At 39.3% G+C, this 11,169-nt stretch overlaps 1 pseudogene; it reads right to left on the bottom strand.

The window, feature by feature from the left end:
- Positions 1-766: 766 nt before the first annotated feature.
- LOC113287435 lies at positions 767-7,410 on the bottom strand (annotated as a pseudogene).
- Positions 7,411-11,169: the final 3,759 nt, after the last annotated feature.

Raw genomic sequence — 11,169 nt, 5'->3', positions numbered from 1 at the left:
TATTTTTGCTTGCCGTAGTGCAAGTTGTGTGAGCCTCGGACAGGCCGGCGTAAAACTTATGTTCGACTCTTAGAAGATATTCTCTAGTCGACCCGGTACTTGCTACTGGAAAAGATTTTGGATTTGGATTTGGAATGGGCTGCTGGACTTCTCAGTTTTCTGTGAGCGCACTTGGATGTCAATAGAAATATAGTGCACGACCATCCTTGGACCTGATTGTGCTAGGGATTATTGGAGATATTTGGCAACCCTTTGGCATGGGGTGTGATGCACGGGACACGATTCTTAAGGAGGCGCACTTTCCTATCTTAACTAGGTTTCCTGGTTTCTTCAAGAAGAGGCTACAAAAACTCTCTATATAGAGAAGGTTAAATACAATTTGGGATATTTTTTACTACCGGTTTTCTCCCCCTTAGGAGGGAGAACTATCTCTTTTCTATATTGTTTTGATTGTTAGGGATGAATTCAAAGTTTTAATTGTGAAGCTCAATTATTACAAGTTCATTTCGAGTTTAAAGTTAATCATTGTGGATTGTTTTTACTATATTGAAGATTTATGATTGATTCTTAGATTAATTTGGAGGCGCAACTAGATTAATCTATTAATCATTCTAATGCTAGTAGAGATTTGAACGATCCGTAATTATCATTTATTTCCTACACAAGTAGAAATCATGAGACCTTGCAGAGGGATTCTGTGGAGAAATTGCGAGTAAATACAACACCAGTAAGTGACCGAGCGTATTGAATTTAACTGCTGGGATCAACCTAAATTCACAAACCCTAAAGCATTTGATTGAGTTACACCTTGTAAGCGAACCTCAAGGCGGCTGCCACATCCTGTTAAACAGCAGAAAATATTTGGTTAATATGGAAGTATCCACAAAATAGAAAATACAAGTGCAAGGAAATAAAATACAAGTAATATTCTTGTCATAAAACTTACTTGAAGCTGTCCAGTTGAGAGAAAGAAGTCTTTCAGGAACTCATGTTTATAACACCTTCAAAATGAGCATTATACTGTCATGAACCGTAAAACACATGTCCCGAGCAAAAGAAGCTTAACTCAAACAATTCTGGCTAAATATGAGGCCAAGGAAAAGAAAAGCAAATGCAGCGTCATATAAGTAACCAAAAAGGTACCGCGCATATGTGATGAATAGATCCCGAGCCAGAGGTCTTGCCTGTATTGTTCCAAAAAACTCCAGCGGTGGACTCTGCATGCACAAGGAGGAAAAGACAATAACACAAACAAACAAAAGTACTCTTAAAACTACCCATGCTTGAATCCTCGGCTGATAAAACCTACAGCAGCAGAAGAAAGTATATGCCGAGAGCCCGAAAGTACTACCTTCTGCCAGATGTGGAAGAGGGAAAGATAAACAAGGTCAGTATCACCACTCTCAGTAGCCTTCATCAAAGCTGTATCTTCCTCTCCCATGCTTAACAAAAGAGGAACCTGTCAACATCATTATTTTTGTTAGTATTTTTCCAAGAATCTGCAGCATGCTTCTTTAACTACTTTTAATCTTTTATCGTCTCATTAAATCTTATGACACAAAAGACACCTGTTTGGAGGAACGTGGTTCATGTTCGACAAGCATTGCAGCTAACTTCCGACGGCCACTTTTATCTGCTTGAGAGGCAACTGCAGCATATGATATGCCTTTGCACAATTTCAACTGAAAATTGAAGTTGTTTTAGAAGACAAATGATATGGAAGAAAAGAGACAGAACTGAAAAAAGAAATTGTAAAAAACAAAATCAAGGAAAGAAGATGTACGTGATGCACACCTTATCAAGCAACATTTCAAGAAGAGCAGCATCATGAATAGCCGGCGAAGCTGTTATTTTTGCACACGCCCAGTGCATTATAACCACCTCCTAATCAGCAAATAATTTCATGGGTGTAAAGCAAGTAATCATATCTTCTCGGCTAATTAAGACAACATAGACCAACACCGGACACTGGGAATTTAAGAGCCGAAAGAAATAACAAAATAATAAAAAAAAAAAAAATCCTACGTGGTGACTTGAGTTTCTTAACTATTTTGTTCCTTTCACAAAACTGTCTCCCGAAAGTTTTGGAAGTTGTTTTAGTGTTTAATTTTAAAGTTATTAGGTTAAAACTTATTTATCTCTTTCTAGAAACCCAACAGCTGCAACCCCTATATATAAGCTTACAGCAATTGCTACACCTATATCCACCCCAATTGAATCGGGAAAAAGAAATGATATTTTCCTAATATTTCACCATCATCAATTATATCCTTCATCCTGCATGCATATCTAACTAAGACAGACGCACTGGTCACACTCCTAATCTCAGACTCTTGAAAGGTTTATTTTGTCCCTGCTACAAAAGTATCTTCCCCTAGATTTTCTTTCAAATTGACATTTTCGTTCAATCCAGCAGAAAAATTAGAAATCTAAGTAGATAAGGCTATTGTGACTCCAAGAAAATAAAAATATTTTTTTTCTACAAAATCAGGGAAGCGAATTGGATCTTGTAAAACTAAAGATGGAATTTTATCCTGTAAAAAATGGGTCCTATTTTCCCTTCAAAATCAATCACAACACATGATTAAAGATGAAGCTGGTCACAATTCCTTCCAGATTAGCCACATCAAACCATATGCACAAGCATCGTCAAGTACAATAGAAATGGTGAATCCTTCTAGATTACAGACAAAAATATTTTGTAACACTGTCCAGGAGTGTCCTATTAGAGCTCTGGGCTTACTTGTACCATTCACTTTGGGCATAATTCTTGGTAGCCAGGAATCAAAAGGAGGTGGAAATCGTTAAATATCTAAAGAGTCCTAAGTTTAGGAGCGTGACGGAAGCGTCCGCTTCTATTGATATGCGTGCATGATTCACTTGATGAAAGTGAAAGAAATTTAGAAAGTAAAAAGAGAATTGTGTTTCTGATAAAATTGATGAACATGTACGTTGCTCAGTGCTTATATAGAGGTTTCAGTTCGATACTTCCGATGAAAGTTTGCAACTCTGTGGATTTCAGAGAGAGATAAACAGGTAGCAAATAAACTCACCATTTTGTTTTCGATAGAAATAAAATACTAAAATCAACTTTCAATATTAATAAAAATAAAATTTAAATACTGAAAACAACTTCCAATAATTGTAGTTAATGTAGGCATTTTATTTTATTTTTTTTGGGGGAAAGGGTGTTTCCATTTTTTAGGAGTGCGGTTCTCACTTGTTTGGAGTGCAGCTCTCAACAAGGTTCTCATTGAGAAACACAGAGTTGTCAAGGTAGGGTCCCGCATATCTGGCGTAACTGTGAAAGGTTCATGTGGAACAGTTGTCCTTTCTAGCCAGAATCCTCAAGACCTTCTAATTAGTGGCTTGAAACTTTTCCTTCACCAACAACTCTTTCGATAGATAAAACAAACATCTAAGTGGAGCTCAGTCTTATGTGTAACATGTCATTAATATGTCGAAAGAAACATTGGTAAACTTATAGATGGGTTTTAAGATAGACGCAGGCCTGATTAAAGAAGTTTAAAACTGCACATGTCACCAATTCTAGGATCTAAGCCTTGGTTCGAAATATATCCTGTGCCAGTTTAACAAAAAAGGTAATTAAGAAACAATTACTATTTCTCCTAGGCAGACTAGGCTAATGCTTCAAAGGAACCACTAGAATAATTTCTGAAAGGATCCCAGGTTATGATTAAAAGACAAACGAGGAGAGTATAATAGCTCATACTTATCAAACAAATAAAAGGTAGCTTACCGGGCTCAAGCCAATGTAATCTGATATACGCAGTGCCAAAAGGTGTTGGTGAGCATTAATCAGACGACCAATTAGAACTGGCGCAGTTAGTAACTGCAGGAAGAGTGAGAAAATTTGCTATAGTTAAACACCACAGGATCTAAAACAATTCTAGCAGCTAAATTAATTAAGGGTTGGCGACCTTGTATTGCTGAATACTAAGAGGAACACCAATCTCATAGTTGCGCACAGCATTTAGCACCCGTAATGTTTTACACATTTCTTGAAACCGATCACGTTGAACATGGCTGTAAAATCCAACAAGAACCCAGTACACGGTCAGATAAAAAAAATATTACCAACATAGAAGGAACTAACATAGTGCAACCAGATTATCCATGCAGGCCATTTTTTCACTTTCAATACCCTACGTACATGGACAGATACACAAAATATTTCCTCTTCCTTTCATTTGATAATCTTTTTTATCAGAAACCCAAAGATTCCTCCCCCTCATTCAACCCGCAACTACAAAACAGTTTTGAGGTTTTGGGCACCACTGAATCCATGGTTCAAGGATACATTATGCTATTCACAGACTAGACAGTTTAAGCACATTCATTCAACTAAATAAAAAAATGTGAAACAAGAAAATACCACACGAACTATCAAATAGGGCATTACATAGAATATGTTCACAAACTGTATACTGATTTCAGAAAAACAATTTTTTTGGAGTAAAATCTATGAGTTCCGTGATTCTGAAGAACAGACAGACTCTTTAATCCTGAAGTTAGTTCTGATCATTTGCCTGTAAGGTGTGAAGTGATAGCTTTTGTAAGGAAGAGCCAAGAAGAATTTTATCTACTTCGGATCTTCCTCAAAAGCAGTTACAAAGCTATTGAATATGACTATACAATAGGGTCAATGTTGACAAGTAAAAATACCGAACGTTCTGGCCATATAGAATTTCTCACGTAAGATACTGAGAGAATCTCTTAATATCGAACTTTAGCACGCTGAAACTTTTTCTCATCAGCTCAATTTTATGGTTTTCACAGCTTCAGAATTTGTCCATAGAATGAAAAGTTTTTCACACAAATCCCAGTTTACTGGTAAAGCTGTTATTTTTACTGCAGTGTACATTAGTAGTTCCACATAAGAATGTCTTTATTGGTCAGACGGTAATACATAGTAATGTTTTACTCACAACAAGATATTTTTTTCAATTGAAGAACTGAAGCTTCCTTTAGTTGTCAAACTAACAGTCTCAATGTCTGACTATGAAAAACACCAGAATAGACCTTTGAAAACCAACCTGCAAAAGGATTGACCATAGCTGGCAGCCCTAAGTAGAGTTCGTTGCCGTGACAAACTCATGACCCGCCGCGTCAATACAAGCTTCAACAGCTTCAGGAAGGTTGGAGCGAATTGATCTCAAATTATCATCCGCCTGTCAAGAAGATGGTAATATTTAGTAGTAATTCTTTTAAAAATCCTAAATTCAAACAAAAACCCGCATTCTTCATCGATCAATTTGAGTCAAAGCACGAGACGTGTTGACTTTAGTACAAGCAAGAATCACCCTGATCAAAAACCATAAAAGCTATTTGTTTCATTCGTGTGACAAGCATACCTTGGCACTTCGCCTGTCAAAAAGATCCAACACATCGTACAATAAGGCTGGAGGTTTTGTGCTCGCTATGCTAAAGATAGACACGGTGGATTCAGGGACTAATTGTAAGAATTCCATGCTGGTATTTGAAAGTACCCTCACTCCATCACACTCCGGAATAAGAATGATGGGATCATCATATAGATAGCGAACTGGATCACCAAATGGACCTACCACCAAAAGCATTTCATCCCAGTAGAGAAGTACACTATGCATTCCACACCAAGCTAACTGCTCAGGAGGTAAGGCTGACTGCAAAAACATGATATTGAAAATCAGCATGATACAATGGATAATGTGTTTATAATATGAGTGGGAACTATTCAAATGAACAAAAAGAATGTAACTGCTCAAACAGAAAAGGTTTAAAATATTTTCTGATGCTCATCACAAAATTGAGAAAAGAAGCAACCCGATATTTATCCCAACTGTTCCATTTTCACTACAAGGTGCTAAAATCAGGTTATGGAGTATGGCGGTCGCATTAACTCATTGAATCTTCAATGACTCATTTTACATTTTTGTTTCCTTAAATACTACAAAAGCCATGTGATAATTCTACTGATATGAGTGTGTCTGTGTCAGACGATGCAACAAATGAGCTACAAGGCCATCCGCACACCTATTTACTTGTCCCAGTAATAGTGAGCTCTATCTTATATATCCAATTTCTTTTGTTGGATCCAGACAAATTTTAGATACATGTGAGTAATTAACTTTTAACTATCTGTCATGTTCAGACTGGGTAGTACAAGCACATAAAGTCACAAACAACATATATACTCTCCGCATCTAGATAATAATTAGAGCTTGGTTCAAGAATCACCTTCAAGTTAAGAAAACACAATAAGTTTCTATCTTTGCTTTCCCTAGTTTTTTACATACTTAGAATCAGACCTTTATTTGGTTATGCCCTAGGACGTCATCATGTTGTCAACTAAGCATATGATGTGATTGTCAAGTGAAAGTTATTTTAGACAGAACAAATGAATCTAATGAGAAAATAAGTTTCTTCTACCCAAATTTTCTGAGTATTTGCGAACTCAGCAACAATTAATACAAGTTGTAAACAAAATCGAATACTTGCCTCACATTCATACTGAATATCTCTTTATAATCCGTAGTGGAAGTAACCAGAAGCCGGCCATCATGAGTAAATGATGCAAGGAACTTCCCGTTTTGAGTCAAGACCATTTTCTGTAAAGGTCCAATTCCCTCTCCAACCTTCTGAATACCATCTTCATCAACAACTAAAATATAATCGTTCACTCCTAAAAGCACTTCAACATTCCCAGACATTGTATGCTGTGGTTCAATGACAGCAATACAGAGTGGATAATCTTCTAAAAGAGGATCCTCAAGTTTACAAGGATTAGGGTTTTTGAAATCAGATATACAAAAAATCTGATAGCCTTCAGTTAAACAAACCATGCCATTACCCCAAAACACACATTCAACAACATTCTGTTCTAAGAATTCACTTCCTAATGATATATTAGGCTCTTGAATCTCACCGTGAATATTATACCTATAACAGTTCCATCCTGAAAAACACAAACTAAAGTTTGATCATCAGTCCATGACATACCAATTAAACGACCACCAGGACGATCCCATCTAGTTGATGAAAGAAGAATTCCAGCTGAATTGTAAATGTTTAATTTTCTTAAAGCAGATTCAGCAAGAAGTTGAACAATTTTAGCATCATCACGAATAACAGATTGGACCACCAAAAGGAGCACAAGCAATTTTGTTACGAGAAAGATCTACTTGCCATTGCATTGAATAGATCTCTGGTTTTCGATAATAGCTTTCGTGTTGAAGTTGCCATTCCGCAGCTACTGAAACACCAGCCATTTTGGATTGAATTTTTTAGGGTTTCAGTTAACAATGAATCTACTGGGAATTTTTCTTCTTCTTGGAATTCATGCATCAATTCACCACCATTACTTGTAGGAGATGGGATTTTGGTTTGGTTTTGCAGAAAAATGTTTACAAGACAAAAACGAATTTGCTAATCTGCGCGTTGTACGGTGCGCAGACTTTTGAGGAGACGGAAATTATTCTTAAAGCAGGCCCCATACAGGTCACAGGTGTGTTTGTTTCCCTTGGCTAGGGCTATATTATTAGCCAAGACCATGGGTACGTTTGGGACGGAGGGAGTCGAGGATGAAGTTCGATAAGAGTGGAGTTCAAATCTTGGGGTGTTTGGCACCGATGGAATTGGATTCTACGGAGTTGAAACTCCATCTTTTAGGTTAGTCACGCTGAAAAACATTGCTAAAAGTGGTGATTATAGATAGCGTTCGGTAGTTTCGTTGGATGTGATATAGAATCAATACAGGGAACACCAAATGGTTTGGCGTCCCAAAAATTCAGAAATGTCAGATGGGTAGTGTTGATACATGAAAAATATTACCCTTTAGTCGGGCTAGTGTGTCCTCAAAAGGGAGACAAACCCAACATGAACATGGGGACTTGGGGACTAAAGCCCAAGTCGACCAAGAAAGTGTCTATTAGATGAAAGGACAATGAAGGAATTAATAGGAAATAAGAAGGTTTTATTAGAGGAGATGTCATTAGTAGTAATTAAAGAAGTTTTGACATATGACATGATGTAATAAAAGAAGGGGCTTTTGGAAAGTCTATATAAAGAAGGACAAGGTACAATGGAAAAACAACTCTCTCTCTCTTACTATTCTTGGTAAAGTGAGGTCATTTGGCTAGCTAGAACGGGTAGAACCTCAAACCTAAAATCACCTCTCAACATTTGGCGACCACACCCGGAGGCTCTTGCCTAGCTAACCATGACACACGTAGGAGGCGTTAACCTTGGTACGGTAGAGAATCAAGTAACCAACTGAACCATCAATTAGGAGGAAGTAGCAATAGAGGATGACAGCGAGGAAGAAACACCGATCCAAGGCGTTATCAAACGACCGACAGGATATGGGTCCCAAAACAGAGAGGCAACGACAACACAAGGAAAGAACACGCAAGTAACCCAACCGCCAAAACCCATACCATCAACCCTGCAAAACATGCAAGAGGAACTAGAAGAGCGCTCACGTATGAGGCAGGAGCTTGAAGAGTAGATCGCACAAGCAGTAATAGCAGGACAAGGCACTCTTGGAGGAAAGACGAAGGGCGAAGAGTACAAAGACGACGAGACAATGGCGATGTCACAAAAAGAAATAGTGAAGTACTAGGAGAAAAATTATCATGTGGTGAAACAAGACAATCACTTCCGCGTAAGTAGCCCATACCCGATGGATATCCGGAAATACCAATACCCCGAAGAGTAGACATCTCCAAAATTCAAGACATATGACGGACAAGGAAACGCCCGAGAACAACTTAGCCGATTCCTATCAGCAATGAATGATAGGGCTTCCAATGGAAAATTATGCCTAAGAGAATTCCCCAAATCGCTCACAGGCACGGCATTCACTTGGTATGATAACCTAAAGGCATAAAGTGTAGATTCCTGGCCAACCATGTCCACGCAATTCCTTCGGAAATTCTACTCATCTAAGAGGAAAATCACGGCGATAGATCTAAGCAAGAATGGACAGCGGATGGGGGAAGAAATAGGAAAATATATCTTACGGTTCCGGCGCCTGTCACTAGACTGTCATGAAGAAATCAATGAAGAGACACTCGTTGAAATTTGTGTACGGGGAATGATCCCAGCCTTTAAGGGGAATTTGATCAGCTTCAGATTCCAGACCTTTGTCGAGCTAGAGGAAGCAGCTGAAAGGATTGCCGACTGTGTAGAAGAAATACACATGGACTCTGCTTGGCGCCATACAGTCAATACCGCATCCGAGAAATCGCGCAACGTAAGACCCAACACTAACATAGAAAGGAGAGGTCAATTCCGAACTGACGGAAGGGGCCAAGGAAGGACGGTGGGATTAGGCGTGATTTTAACCCACCACCTCCTCTCCCTTACAGTAAAGAGCGCGCGGTCGAATTGCTTAATCAGTGGGTCACCAGAGGATATGTCCAGCTCCTCATGACGGTAGTAGACGTCAACAAGATGGATCAGAAATCTGTCAGGTACTACCACTATCATCGAAGATTAGGACACCCAACTGAAGAGTGACTCGCTATAAGAAGTATATTTGAACGTAAGCGTGCCTCTGGAGAACTCGGTCCAGCCAAGCAAACAATCGAGCATGACCCTTTCCCTCGTCATTGATGTGAAAGAGAGGAGAAGAGGGAGAGTGTGAGTGGTAACACCGAAATTGTAAATAACCTCTTTTTGTGGTAAGGACAATTTCCCCTATCAACAACGAGTAAAAATCAATAAAAGGTCGCAGGTTAGCCAAGGGCGCCCGATCGACTGATAAATCTACAAAAGGTCTCAGGTTATCCAAGGGCGCCTGATTGGCTGACAAATCTATAAAAGGTCTCAGGTTAGCCAAGGGCGCCTGATCACTGACAGATCTACAAAAGTCTCAGGTCAGCCAAGGGCGCCTGATTGACTGACAAATTTACAAAAGGTCTCAGGTCAGCCAAAGGCGCCTGATTGACTGACGAATCTACAAAAGGTCGCAGGTTAGCCAAGGGCTTCTGATCGACTGACAAATATACAAAAGGTCCAGGTCATCCAAGGGCGCTGATTTACTGACAAATCTACAAAAGGTCTCAGGTCAGCCAAGGGCGCCTGATCGACTGACAAATCTACAAAAGGTCTTAGGTCAGCCAAGGGCGCCTGATTGACTGAAAAATCTACAAAAGGTTTTAGGTTAGCCAAGGGCGCCTGATCGACTGCAAAATCTACAAAAGGTCTCAGGTCATCCAAGGGAGCCTGATTGACTTACAAATCTACAAAAAGTCATGGGACATCCAAAGGCGCCTGATTGACTGACAAATATACAAAAGGTCTCAGGGAAGCCAAGGGCGCCTGATTGACTGACAAATCTACAAAAGATCTCAGGTCATCCAAGGGCGCCTGATTGATTGACAAATCTACAAAAGATCGCGGGACAGCCAAAGGCGCCTGATTGACTAAAAAATATATAAAAGGTCTCAAGACATCCAAGGGCGCATGGTTGACTGACAAGTCTACAAAAAGTTTCAGGTCAGCCAAGGGCACCTGATTGACTGAAAAACCTACAAAAGGTCTCGGGTCATCCAAGAGCGCCTAGTTGACTTACAAATCCACAAGAATCTCAGGAAAGTCAAAGGTACCTGGACGACAGAGTGGGCGCGTTTTACTAACGCATACCCTACCCAACACACTTTCGAAATAAAAGGGGGGGGGGGGGAGTAGGCGCATTTTACTAATGCATGTTTTTCCCATGGCTTCCCTCTGATAAAAAGAGGGAGGGGAGTAGCCGCCCAGCAAACGGCATACGTAAAAAAAATGAGAAAAAAAAAAGAGAAAGAGGAAGGAGGAAGAGGAGGAAAACACTCGCCCAACCTCACACACCACTCAATAATAAGAAAGGAGAACTATAAACAGCCAAAGCAATTAATCAAGGATAATAAAATACCAATAACATAAACAATTAATCAAACACCACAAAATATCCCACAATCCAAAAACAAACAAACAAATACAGCACCTGAAAGACAAGTTCAATAAAGAAAAATCAAGGTAAAACCAACACAAGGACGAAGCGCTTCAAGCAAATTAGATCCTATCAAACTCTTACCGTTTCTTTTTAAGCTCAGCGTGAACTGTTGCTTCTGCGGTGTCAGCCCGTAACACCTCGTCATTAGCCACTCCAACATCAGCAAGTAA

This window comes from Papaver somniferum, chromosome 6 (genome assembly GCF_003573695.1).
Source record: "Papaver somniferum cultivar HN1 chromosome 6, ASM357369v1, whole genome shotgun sequence".
Classification (NCBI taxonomy): domain Eukaryota; kingdom Viridiplantae; phylum Streptophyta; class Magnoliopsida; order Ranunculales; family Papaveraceae; genus Papaver; species Papaver somniferum.
This window is presented reverse-complemented; position numbering and strand designations above follow the sequence as displayed.